This window comes from Equus przewalskii, chromosome 3, assembly GCF_037783145.1.
Source record: "Equus przewalskii isolate Varuska chromosome 3, EquPr2, whole genome shotgun sequence".
In the NCBI taxonomy this organism is placed as follows: Eukaryota; Metazoa; Chordata; class Mammalia; order Perissodactyla; family Equidae; genus Equus; species Equus przewalskii.
Window position 1 is genome coordinate 111981215 of NC_091833.1, and position 13850 is coordinate 111995064.

The window sequence follows — 13850 nt, forward strand, 5'->3', positions numbered from 1 at the left end:
GAAAAAGTCTCCATCACAGGAAGATGCATGCGGCTGCACTACTTCAGCAGGAAGTGAACCTGTCCCTCTTCTGCTAAAAGGGGAATCCAGGAGGTTCACCTTCCTTCTGGAAAGACAGGCTGCTTTACGCCACACCCTCACCTTCCTGGCCCCCTTGTTCCACAGGGGTTCCTTTGAGGACAGAGGTAACTATAAACAATGTGGCAGACAGTGGATAAATGACCAGACTCTTGTCACTCAGCAGAGTGAATTCTGAGATACATTCCACATGGATCCTCAGATGGTCCCCAGGGGGACTGAGCCCCATCACCTCTATAGGTGACCAGCTCAACAATACCCAATTCAGTGGGGCTGTTCCCAACACCTCATCTCTGGTTCACCACTCCCTTCCCTGAGCTCCCTGGGATCACTGCCAAATCAAGTACCAAAAAAATAGACAGTTAAAGGGACCACGGAAGAAGTTCATGTCCAAATCCTCAGACTCTTGAACATGTCTTGTTAAATGGCAAGAGGGAATTAAGGTGGATGGAATTAAGGTTGCTAATCAGCTGACCTTAAATTAAGGAGATTATCTACGTAGGCACCATGTAGTAACAAGGGTGATTAAAGTGACAAAGTAGAAGAGGGATTCAGAAGTGGAGGTGAGAGTCAAAGAGATTTCAGGATGCAAGGTCACCGTTGAAAGGATAAAGAATTGCTGACTCTGAAGACCAAGAAAAAGCCCAAGACAGGGAATGCAGGAGGCCTCCAGAAGGTGGATAGGGCAGGAAAGCTGTCTTCTAGAAAACCAGAAGGAACAACTCTGTAAACACCTGATTTTATCCAAGTGACACCCATTTCAAACTCTGCCCCCCAAAACTGAAAGCTAAAATAAATTCTGATTTAAGCAGAAACTTGGTGGTCATCTGCTACAGCAGCAGTAAGAAATGCATACAGTATTCAAGGGCATCCATACCAACTCACTGAGGTTTTATATTTCAAAACATAAGATTCATAAGTATTCTTTCCCTGGCAGCAATGATCAAGAACATAGTGACAAAAAGAATATGTCTTCTTAGTATCTCAACCTGTCATATTGAAAGAATATTATAACCAGTGTTCATTTAATTTAAACTTCAAAGGTAGAGCCGTAAATGACTCCGAACACTTATATTACTAAAACTACCCCAGAAACAATAGAAGTTATCTAGATTTCCTATGAAAGGAACTAAATATGTATTTGTAATCTTCCCACAAAGTATTCTCTGGGCTCAAGACTTCCTTCCTGGATTCTACCATGGGTTCAGAGAAATGTACTAACCATACACAAATTATTCCCTTGAAATGAAAATGCCTGAAAATTTTCCAAAAGGGTGCTCTCCCTCGATGACCAAGGGGAGTGACTAAGATGCTGGTCACGTTCTCAACTTCTCCAGCAAGTCTTCTGAGAACCAGCTCTGCACCTTGTCTATCATCCCCCAGGACAGCCATTCTAAAAGCTCCCTGGATCACTGCCCCCAAAACATCAGCAAATACAAACCCGAAAGGACTAAGCCCAGGAAAGCAAGACCAGCAGTTGTTTGCACATCGCAGAAGGTAGCGCTGCCTCACACTTTGTCCCATAAGCCTGGCAGGCCCAGGATTTCGACACCCAGGTGATGAGATTGACTTAGAATCCCACTCCTTGGGTGGAGGAAACTGAGCCCTTCCTGCCCAGAGGAGAAGTGGTGGTGTTGATCACGGTCAGCACTGGTGTTGATATAATTGACACTGATGACACATCAGCTCCCAGGCACCAGAGAGGATGACTTCTCCTCTCTGGAGTCTACAAGGAAGAAAGAGAAAACATTTCTTAGGCTCTCAAACTTGGATCCTGCTTAGCGGTCACATAAGGGTGGGAGTCTCATACCAGCCCCTCTAAACCTGACAAGGCAGCTGTTCTCTAACCATAAGAGAAGGGTTTGGTTTTAGGTCTCTCTACATATAGGTTCCCCAGTCCTGAGGGAGGTGAATGTCAGAGGCAGGTTGGGGAACAGCATCACAGTCCCTGTCAGGAGTGGCCTTCAGTTCACCATGGACTCACGTCTGCCACTGGGCTGCTGAGAAGTTTGTGGCTCCAGGCTGTGGAATTCTCCCGCATGCTGGGGCAACTAGAATGAATGATAATGTTAATGTGAAACTTGAAGCGCCTCTCAGGACAGAGCTGCTCTGTGGAAGCTGAGCGGTGACCAGCTCAAGATCCCACAGGATGCTCCATCAGCCACGTGGCTGCAAGGAGTCACCTGGCTTTTATGAGAGTCAACCTGTGTTACCAGTTACAAAAGAAACAGGGTATTTTGGTCCATATTACTGAAGTATCTTTTATATCTACAATGATGTATCTGATTCTGTTGGGAATTCCTCAATATATCGGATCATATTTACTGGCCTGTTTTCAGGACCTGGACAATAGGCCCTCAGCCCAACTGGACAGTCACAAACCAAAGACATCACACAGTGGGCTACTGTCCAGGCAGACTCACTGCTTATGCAGATGTACAGCCACAGCAACCAGAATCACAGCTGAAAGTGCCCATCTCTCTGGGGACATAACTTTATGCCCCGAATGCAGTACATATGGGAGAAACTCGGATCTGGCTACATATATCCTCTGGAGTGAGGGAGACCCCAGTGGGCTTGGCTCCATGACAGTCTTGACTGAGCCAATCTAGGAGGAACCCTGAGTCTGAAATGAGGCCCCCAGCCCTTGAACATCAGAGGAAAAGAATGCCTATATTCCGCGTTATTAAGAACACAGTTTTAATAATCTCTTATGTTTCCACTCTCTGTGTAATTACAGGGGAAAAAATAGAGGGTAGTAAGGAAAAGGAACAGAATATTTTCAATTCAGTCCCTCAGACACCCCTTTCTCAGTGTCCCCACCCCACCCCGCCAGAGTATAGAGGAAGAGATAGACTTTGAGGCTTTGGGGTTCACGTTTCCTCCATGGTTCTTGACTAGTGTTCAAACACCTATGGACCCACATTCTCAGAGTACCACCCCCAGTGGAAAAAGGATCCCACATGTCAAAGAGGCCATCACTTGAAGCTTCCACCCCTTTGAGATACTGAACTTAGAAGCATGAAAGTGAACACTGGAGGCGGGATTGCATGGCAGTGCAACGAAGCCCAGAGATCTGAGACCCCAGTGTGCCAGCCTTGGGGGCAAGCCCAGAGTGGCCCATCCCCCAGTACACACTGCCTACGTAATCAACACCCTGTGTCTGGGGATAATTGAGAGCTAAAATCTTGTTCACAGTGTACAGAAGTTGAGAAGCCTCACACGGATCATGTCAAATGACATGGAGGGAAGGACCCCAGTCCTGACACACAAGAAAAAAGTATCAGGCACACAATTAAAGGACATCTTAGGCTGTGACACAGGGGGATTGGCAGGAGAAGTTCACACAAAACCTTCGTAGACACCAGTGGGAAAGTCCAAGCCAAGTAAGCTTGGGAGGGTTTGACTTGGTCCATCAGCACAGCCTCAAAACCACTGTGACCAGGGGTTCGACATCGAAATGCTTGTCCTTCTGACTTCACTGCATATACACTTCACTCTTGCTTCTGATTCAGTCCTGGAGTTTCAGAGGAGAAGGCAGCATTTCCCAGGCCCTCAGGCCAGGCTTCATTAGAAATCATGGGACTAAATAAAGATAAATGGCAGAGGATGAAATTTAAATTCTTCCCTCCACAGAAAGAGCATAAATTGATCATATTCAAGAGAGAAGGAGATAGTCCTTAGAATCTTAAGAACTGAAAAGGATCACTTACCAAACTAAAAGGTAATAAGATAGTATTTGTCAGATCACGTTCTTCCCTAAATGACAGGAATATAATGAATCGTGTACCATTCAAATGCAGTAACTGACATTAAATTATTCATAAAGGAATGGAGATCTAAAGCCTCAGTGTCTGTTCCATTGCAACGTAGGAAAGGAACATTGCAGATTTCTCCCACAGAATCTTTCTTCAAAACTCATTACATTCATGTCAGATTGAATTTTAGATAACACAACACAGTGTTATATTCTTGATAGAAGAGAATTATATTTGGAAAGACAAAGTAAAACCACTCAGATTCCAAGGAAAGCAAATTCATCTCCAGTAATCAGAATTCTAAGGAATGATTCCGGCAGACATTACTGAGAGGCAGTGATGGGACAAGGCACTAAATGGGATTAGGGGCCTATAAATTTTTCTTGAGAGGAAAAAGACACCATCACAAGAAGATGAATGTCAGAGACACAAACTATGGAATAGTTACAACCCTGCTGCAGTGGGACTGGTCTGACCCTTTCCTGCTGAATGGTACCCAGGAAGTTTGGCATTTTTCTGGAATGAGTGGCAAGTGTGGTAGAGGCTGGCGTGCTCTATGACACATCCTCTGGACTCTTGTTTCAGCACAAAACAGCAGTGAGGGTATTTTAGTTGAAAGGAGACAGTAAAACTTAATCACAGGAAAGAAACAAGACAAATCTCTCTTGCCTTTCTTGGCAAGCGTGGAGTCCTCACTCCTGGATGTGAGGACCCTCAGGCAAACTCTGAGCCACTTCCCATTCCACCTGGGTGGGTAGTGTCTGAAGACCACACATTCTAGGTGATAGCAGAATGGGTGCTCTGTAGGGACAGACACATTCAATGATAAGTGCCCGAGCTGCGGGTTAAAGACAATCTTCTACCTCTGGGACCATCTGCTCCCTTCAAATGCAGCTCAGGGCCATGAATGGGAGAGCAGATGTTTGCTGGGATGTCTCAGTCAAGTGGACACCTCATAGAAATGCACCAGCAGGAGCACTCGGGACCCACTCCTCTGCGTTTGTGCTGCCATTCATAGAAGGAGTCACTGTCATCAGTAAGGAGGACACTGGAAGAGGGAGGAGAAACCACCTCTTTTTAAAGGGAACAGTCTTGAAGATCAGGTACCACTTTGCTCAGCTCCATGATCAGTCCTTATTTACCTGACCTCAGCTAACTGAGGACAGCAGGGACTTCATACACATTGTCTCGTGAGGAACCCACGTGACCCTGTAAGTTATAGGACTCATCGTCCTTACCATGTGGCTCTCCATAAGTCAGCTAGATGTACACTCATTCGCTCCATCAGGCAGCAGAGGGAAGCTTAGAAAAAGGAAGCTCAAGCAGAAATCCACTACACCCCTCTCATCCCTCCTTGCAGAGGTTTGTTGTTGTTGTTGTTTTTAAATAAAGATTTCCCTCTAAACCAGTCCGCTAGGACTTCAGGGTAAGGAATACATCCCTCGTGTCCAGTTTGGTAGGGATTGCTGGATACATATGTGAGAGGAAACAGGCCTCTTCACCAGTACTGTCTTCTGCAGAGATACAATTTACTCTGTCCTATCTACGTTTTTTTTTCATTCTGAGTGGGTGGTGATCATAACCTCTCTCTTATGAGGAAGAATTCTAGAAACAGCTCTTCATGGTCCACAACCTAGACACACAAAATTCTCCATATCCTACTTGAGGGAACCTCACAAGACAGCAGTAACAATGCCAAGGTGATATCAATAATAGAGAACAGCCACATCAAAATGGAAAGGAAAATAAATGTTTGTCATTAGTGCCAACCTCTTATCGTATGAGTCATTGAGGTCAGCGTGATGTACATCTTAAAGAGAAAAAAATACTCAAGACCAATTAGAGAGTAATGCTCTGAAAATGGTTGTAGCAGAAACTAACCCGTCATGAGTAATTTTTTAAACTATGAGGGTCACTTGTAATTGATGAAATGTAGCAGGAGATGGACAAGATTAAAATCCTGAGATCTCATATGTGGGCCCAGAGGATTATCCAGGACCAGGAGACGTCATCTTGCTTACCTAAGCCAAGGGAGGATTAGCTTTCCATCTTGTGTTTCAAAATATAAAGTTGCTCAAGTCTTCTGTCTCAACTGGTAGAGTCAAGGAGCAAGGTCATGAAGGTCCCATCACTTACCATTATGCCTCAGAACCCCAGAGTAGGAAGAATGTAGTTATGGACCTAGCTAAGGGGGAGAGCAGGGAAATCAACTTCATGCAGTTGACTCTGGGGACTCACAGGCCCGTGTCAGGGAAGTCATGGGCATACGGGCCCGTCTGCAGGGCCCTTCTCAAGTCAGCTACCCCACAGCCTTCTCCTGGACCAGGCAGCACAGGGCAGATAACTTAACTACAGGAGGCCAAAGCAGAAGTCCACAGGGAACAAAAGACCACGTACTTGTCAGATGCCGGGGCAAGGCATAGAACCTGAATTTGTTCACTGTGTGACATTATGCTTATGTAGAGCAGGAAATGGGCCTCCTCACAGACGTCTTTTTGAAGGGTCTTTTTTGACTTCTCATCTACCTTATATTCATCAGGGTGGGGGAAGTGGAGGCAGAATGGTCATCATATCCTCTTCTCTCCAACAAAGGAGAGATCCAAGAATTAATCACCAACCAGGAACTAAAAGCGTATATTTCTCCATTTCCTATTTTGAGGAGACAACAGTGATGTCGCCAAGGTACTTTCAAGAATGAAGAGCAGATAAATGGAAAGACGACAAGGAAGAGTAGGTCTTGACAAGGAAACTATGACAAGGAAACTTGACAAGGAAAAACTATGTAGCGGTTGAGGCCCAGTCAAGGGCACCCGGTGCAGTTCTGCTCAGACACGGGAGGGCAGCTCCACCCAGCTGACTCGGCACGGCGTCAACAGCTCGGGAAACCCTGGAGGAGGTGAGGCTGAGAAAGGCTTTAGCGAAGGTGTTTTGTCTGTAGCTGTATGACAGGATTGCCACCAATGTAGTGGCTAAAACCAATGCCCCTTTACTATACCAAAGTTTCTGTAGCTCAGATATCTGGGCACAGCTTAACCGGGATCTCCTCTGGGTCTCACAAGAGGCAAACGAAGGTGATACCTGAGCTACATTCCATCTAGAGGATGAACTAGCCAAGATGTCACTTCCAAGTTCGCTCAGTTGGCAGAACTCATTTCCTTGTGACAGTCACCTCAGTCTAAGCCAGAAAAGGAGAGCGAGTCTCAGTAGATATTGGAGTCTCTTCGGTCAGAAGGACCTAAAATCTCTTTAAAGGACTTCTAAATTAAACCAGGACCACCCAGGATAATCTCCCTTTTGAATACAAACTCACCTGATTTAGGATCTCAATTACATCTGGAAAACCCCTCACCCTTGCCATACAAGGTAATTTAATTGTGGTCCTAACAGCCCAGAATGGAAACCCTGGTGTCATCTTAGAATTCTGCATGCAATACCAAGATTGCCCTGTTAATATGAGGCAAGATGTGGGGTATAGAAAGGTGGTGACTTCAAAGGACATCTGACAAAGTAAATTGAGGCAGAAAAACTTAGAGGTGACCCAGGTGATTGAACTATTGCATTCTCAAAAAAAGTGTTTGTCAGCAGAGCCAAAGTGTGCCCATCTGGGCTGCACAGTCTTACAGCTGTAGAGCACTGAAAGATGTATTCAGCCAGCCCATAGACCCAGGTCGGGCTGCCTGGAGAAACTGGCATTAACTCTCAACCTTGACAGGCTGGTAATTCAAGCATTGCTGCATCAAATGGAGAAAGCAGTGGCAAAAAATTGAGCAACGGCCATCGTCAAAAGGACCAACCAGATCAATTCAGTGGTGGAGGAGGAAGTTCCCTTATATAGAACTGCTTCCAACATTCACCACTGAGTCCTGGAATTTCCAATGCCTATGATCCTGCTATGCCCACATCTTCTGGTATCTGCCCAGGCTGATGCCTCTAATTTGGAAATCATCATGGGATTCTCCACCTCAGGATGACCAGCAGATGTTTCTGGGGTGCTCTGGATCTTGTAGGGTCTTCATTTTCTGAGACAGATCACTTTGTGAAACCTTACTTTCCCCAGGGAAGATGGCCCAAGCATCCCAGGTAGGATCTCTTCCCCAGTATCCCACCTGATAGGAGCAGGCACCAATCTTCAGTATGTATTCTGATACAGCTCAGCAAATCTTGATGAAGCACTGTCATCAAAAGAATGACAATTCTGAACATCTTCAATGTGTACTTCTTAAGTCTAAACAGAACAGAGCTCAGGGAATTACGTTTTACTATAAGAAAAACTTTTCCCACCTCACCGCCTACTCCACACACAGACTTCTGGACAGAAGTCAAAACAATGCCATTTTGGAAAGACTCCCCTTAGAGCATCAGCGCAGGGGCCAGTCAGACCATACCACTAGGTTAGGCTCTGCCAAGATTCGTGTATAGAGAAAGTGTCAGTCTCTCCCCTGACTTGACCATGGAGTTTCAAATGAAAGAACAGGATGGCCTCATTAGAAACAATGGGAGCCGAAAAACAAGGTAGCATGTCAGAGGACAAACTACAACCTTTCCTTTCAAAATAACACAGATTATTCAAATACGAATTAGTTTCAGGAAGACAACAAGGCAATGCAACCTCCATTCCCTGTATGGGCAAGCTGAAACCCTCTCTCCCTGATCAGGCTGTCTTTCCTCCTAACACTAAGCTGCCTTCAATATCATCTTGTATGCTTTTCAGATACCAATTGCCATCTCAAGACACATGAAAATGAGTGTTTGGAGGGACCAAGATGGACAACTACTGTATGTTTCCCTGATCTGGAGGTTACAAGCACCCTTCTCCACCTCCAGGAACATCTCCCATCAAATGTAGCTGAGGGCCATGAATAGGAAGCCTCTTTGCTGGGGTGTCCTAGCCCAGTGGACGTCTTTTAGAAAATGCACCTGAAACAATGCTCAAGGAACATTTCTCTGTTTTTGCTCTGCCAGTCCTAGGGGGTTGGCGCTTAGCCTCAAAGACAGCTACAAGGATAATGGAAAGAAGAGAGGAAGCCACCTCTTTTAAAAGCTCATAATTACAAAGGTCAGATGTCATTTCTTCTCTCACCAAATGGTCAGTAGTATGTAGTTATGTGACAGGAGTTAATTGAAGTAAACCAGGTAAATCGTCTTACTCAAGTTGCCTCATGAGGGACTCAGGTGCTCCCATGAGACAAGTTACAGGAACACAAGCTCCTTCTCTGTGGACCCTCCTCAGGGCAGCTACCTGTAAGAACTTCTCCTGAATCAGGCAGCACACAGATTAGCAAAAAAGGCTTTCAAAGCAGAAATCAAAATGAGAAAAAGCCACATACCACCATCTCATCTTCCAGACATGCCTAACATTTGTCCTTTCAAAGACAGTCTCCTAAGATTTAGGAGAAGGGGTGTAAGGCCCAAGCCCCCATCAGTGGAGGAGAGTAGAGCTTGAGGGAAGGAGAAAGCAGGTCTCTCTACCAGCACTACCTCCCCAAAAGGCACTTTCCTCCTCCTAAACTATGACACTGCCATGAAAGTTAGTGGGTGTCAGGGGAGGTGTCAAAATATCCACAGACAAGGGAGAATTCTAGGAACAAACAACAACTTTCAGTAAACAAGGAATATCCAAAGGCTTAAAATTCCCCAGGTCCTATTCAGTGGAAGTTCCTAACCAGAGAGGAGAAAGATATGCTAAGGACCTTGCATAACAAAGAGCAGGAAGGATGCAAAAATAAAGAACAGGCGGAGGCGAGGAGGGGCAGCTCCATCAAAACAACAAGGATAAATACGGTGAGCACTAGTGCCAACTGCTCCTTGTATGAGCAGTTCAGGGTGAGATGGGTCTTCCTGCAACTGTCCAAGGAGGGAAAGAGGAAACTCTCACTGCCTGAAAGATGGTGCTTTGAATTGTTGATAGTGGAAAAACACAAGAACATCCTATGTCACACTCCACACAAGAAGAAAACCTCTATCTGATGGCACATCCCACGTAGTCTAAGGGGATAAAATCCCATGGGCCAATGGATGAGCCCAGGGGTTTCTGCAGCACAAGTGATATCATCTCACTGCTCCAACAGACTCACTCCTCCTGGGCATGTGGTCCCCAGATGCTCAGTTCTGGAGAAACAGTCAACACCAGCCCTGTCTTCTCAACAGCTAACAGGAAGGGGCTCCTCAACACTGAACTTCCCCCCAAATCGTGATGATCAGGACTGTGTGCTGTGCAGAGACGCCTCAGAACTGCTCTTATCTATTAAAGCTTTTTCATCTTTGAATGATGCAGCCATTTCTTCTATTTCTTCTGGGTGGTTCCCACGGTCATTCACAGACTTCTTTGTGTCAGGTCATAGAGCCTCAGTTGCCCAGCAGAAGCATTTCAGGAGACCATCCCTAGGGATGTGGCTTCATGATGACTCGAGGGTCTGGAAGTGAGCCCCTGCTCTTACCTTCCTGCTGTCACCTGCAGCCTCCATGCCAGCTTTGCACAGAGGAGTAGCACTCCTGTCTTCCACTGCCAGAGATTTCAGAGACACAAAGGTGATTATGCACTGCATTAATTTTGACTCTACCACTTCCTTCAGCCTATGCGAAGGAAGAATCAATTTCCGTTCTGACAGTGCACTGGTCTAAATATCATGGTGACCAGTCACCAGCAATAGAAATAAAAACAAGGGACCAATAATGATGAAGATGAAATAGCCTAAATAAGCCTAGGCTTCACAGCTTTCAAACTTGGACATTTGATTTTGAGATACAAGGACAGATCGCTAAATAAGTGACAAAAAAGTCACTTTGACCCAGCTAATGGCACTGATAAGAGCTACAACCAGATGAGACATTATCATAAAAGCCCCTGATGAAAACAACTGGAACCACCATTAAGTTCTACACTCAGGTAGGGTGACAAATTCAGAATAGACATGAGAGGCATCCAGGTCCCACCTTCTAGCATTTAGGTCTCTGCTTCCTCTGGGGAAAAATCGAAGGAACAGCAACTAAGACATCACATGTGAGGACATCCAGGTACTGTACACTTTGACATTCAATGCAGGTGGACATCACCTCAGACAACCAGAATATTTCTCAATCAAGCCTCTCCATCAATATATACTTTCAGGTAGGAGAGTCACCAACGAGAATTCACAGGACAAAGTCACCGAAAGGTACTGCCTTTAAGAAAACTAAACCTATACTCTATAAAGGGAATTACTAAACTGAGATCAATAAAATAATATAGGTATGGTTTATATCCTCAAAGACATAGGAGCTGATATTAGCCAAAGTGAGAATACAGTCATAAAACAAAAATATTCAGTATAAAACATAGTACAGTAAAAACATAGGATAAATAATGCAATCAATATGTCTGAAGCTCAAATGGAAGAACTCTTATAGAAGCTTCAGGAAATTACAAAGTCTAAATGGGGAGGATAAAGGGCCATAACTTATTCATTTCAGTCACCCAAACATCCCACACCTTAGGGGCCTCTCCCATTGAGCTATAGAGGGATGTACCAGATTCCAGGCACTTGGCTTCAGGGTCCCCTCCATGGCCCTAAACGTGTGGTTCAAATACCTATGGACTCTGCTGTGCTTGGATAGATTATCCCAATGACTGGGTTAATGAAAATGTTCTCAGGAATAGCAGTAGGTAACAGAACAATTTTTTTCTATATCATATATACAGAAAATATATTGAAGGAAATAGATTATCTGTATTAATTAGATGGCAGATTTTTATCCAGATTCAATTGAGAACTCAACATATCAAAATAATTGGCATTCAGGAGGACTGGAAAAAGAGACCTGGAATGTCCACTGTTGAATTCCTGATCCATTCATTCCTGAAGTATGCTGGATCACTCACAGGATCAGCAATCCCTAAAATCGAGCTTATTTTCTCTTCCTGGCAAAACTTTGATCCAGGACTGTGAGATTAAGACTTTCAGATGGGGCCATTTCAACATGGAACCCATCTACTTTTACAGGAGGCATCACAATGGAAAACTGTCCAGTCAGGAAAGATAATGACAAGGACTCCTGCCATAAGCACCTACCATGTAATTTGTCAGGAGGCCAGGAGACTAGAGACTCTGATAATGGTTCCCAGGAGAGGACCAAGCAATGAATTTTCCTAGTCAGACAAATCACTCAATCACCTTCAGCCAACTCATCCCAACAAGGATATTCAGGGCAGGTTCCATAAAGAAGGCACACCTATGTCAAGACCTCCAGCCTACCATATCTGAAGATCTTATGTTCTCAACATAAGACCAGGGAAGAGGGGAAAGTGCTCTACCAATGGCTCAGCCCTGCACATAGCAGACATCCTGGCCGTGAAATACAGCCTTCACCATCCCAAAGGGAGCTCAAGGCACTGAAGGTTGAACACATGTGTCTGAGAACTACAGACATAGAAGTATGGAGAAGACCAGAGTGACCCAGCCCACAATAAATATAACCAACATCCCGTGGAATTTCCATGGGGGTGTAATGTAATGAATCTCTCCAAGAGAAGCTAGGACCTCACCAGGACTATCCCGAATACGCTGGCTTGGGAAGGACCCCCATATGGATAAATAAGGAGAAAGAACAACAGCAGGGAAACAAGGGTCAGAGGATGACAAGGCTATATGGAACATGAGCTAGGATGATGGGGATCAACATCTGGCACAGATGTGGACAATGTCAAAGCCAAACACACCTGGCAGAAGATTCCATTAGAGGTCAGCACAGCATCTGCTCGATCCTGGGTTAGGCCTTCCAGCAATTGCAAGCAGAAAGGTTTCAGACACAAATCCCCTTTACTCTTCATTCTAGCAGTTTTAAATGGATGGACAGGTGAACTGGCTTGGCTTCCTAGAATTCGTGGAAGCTAAAGAAAGGGGAATATCAGAAGAGAGAATAAATTCTCCTTACCAAAACAAAACAAAACAAGACAAGTATCAATTGTTCAAATTCAAGTGACATGTAGGCAGTTCTAGGAGCTCAAAGAATGGAGAAAAAGATACAACAACTAAACGTTAAGATTTTAGACCATACTTGCCCCTAAGCTATATAGAGAGGTATGTAGTAATTAAATGCAAAAAGTGAAATATAACACAATATCCACGCAGTGTGGAAAACTAAACCCCTAACCTCCATTAGATTTTAATGAGGAATGAGAGCTATAGATTTCTTCTTAAATATTTATCTACAACTCATGAAAAGGGAGATCTGATATACGAGGTAGATCTAAATGTAGATCTTTGAATATCTCATTCTCATCTATTTTTTTGAAGTAGAAAGCATGAGATTTAAAAAACCAATCATCCTTTGAATATAGAGAGGTATTTATTCTCTAGTTTTTACATTTCGGGGATTTAGTTTAGGCAGGCATTGTGGGAGGTTGAGATGGCAACAAGGCTGCATGGGATCTAGGGGTATATAAAGAATCTCTTCTCAGGAGAGGGAAAAAGTTCTCATCCCAGGAAGACGGAATAGGGAGTGCCTTAGCTGCATTAGGCACTGAGCCCATTCCTCTTCTGCTGAAAAGGAAGCCCAGGAGGTTGGCATTTTCCTAGAATGATTGGGTAGCCATGTCACATCCTCACCCTCTTAGTTTACTTATTTCCATGCAGAGCCACATCTCAGCTACTCGGGGGAATTTATGACTCATAGGAGGTGTACGAACAGATAGAGTTGATGGACAAATGAGCAGACTCTTGACCCAATGGAATGATATCCTGCAATACAGTCTACCTATTCCTCAGAGGGTCCCAGTGGGACTAGCCACATACAGCCTAGAGGTGAACAGCTCAATGCTGTGCCTGTCACTGGAAATTCATCCTGTCCTGTCTCATATGCACCATTCTCTCCTCTGTTCCAAATACAGTCGAGGCCCTAAGTCCAAGTCTCAGATTCTGGTTTCAGGGATTCATAGTAGGGTCCTCAGGTTTCACTTCCATTTTGGCATTGGCAAGACTGAGCAAAAAATTAAAAATGCAAAATTAGTTATGTCAGGATATAAAACTGGGATCTATC

The 13850-nt window shown here is 44.5% G+C and overlaps 1 long non-coding RNA gene across 3 annotated transcripts in view; it reads right to left on the minus strand.

Annotated features, from left to right (window-relative positions):
• LOC139082383 (uncharacterized) overlaps window positions 1-13850 on the minus strand; it is a 135329-nt gene that overhangs the window by 26616 nt on the left and 94863 nt on the right. The gene's annotated exons all lie outside the window — the stretch shown is intronic.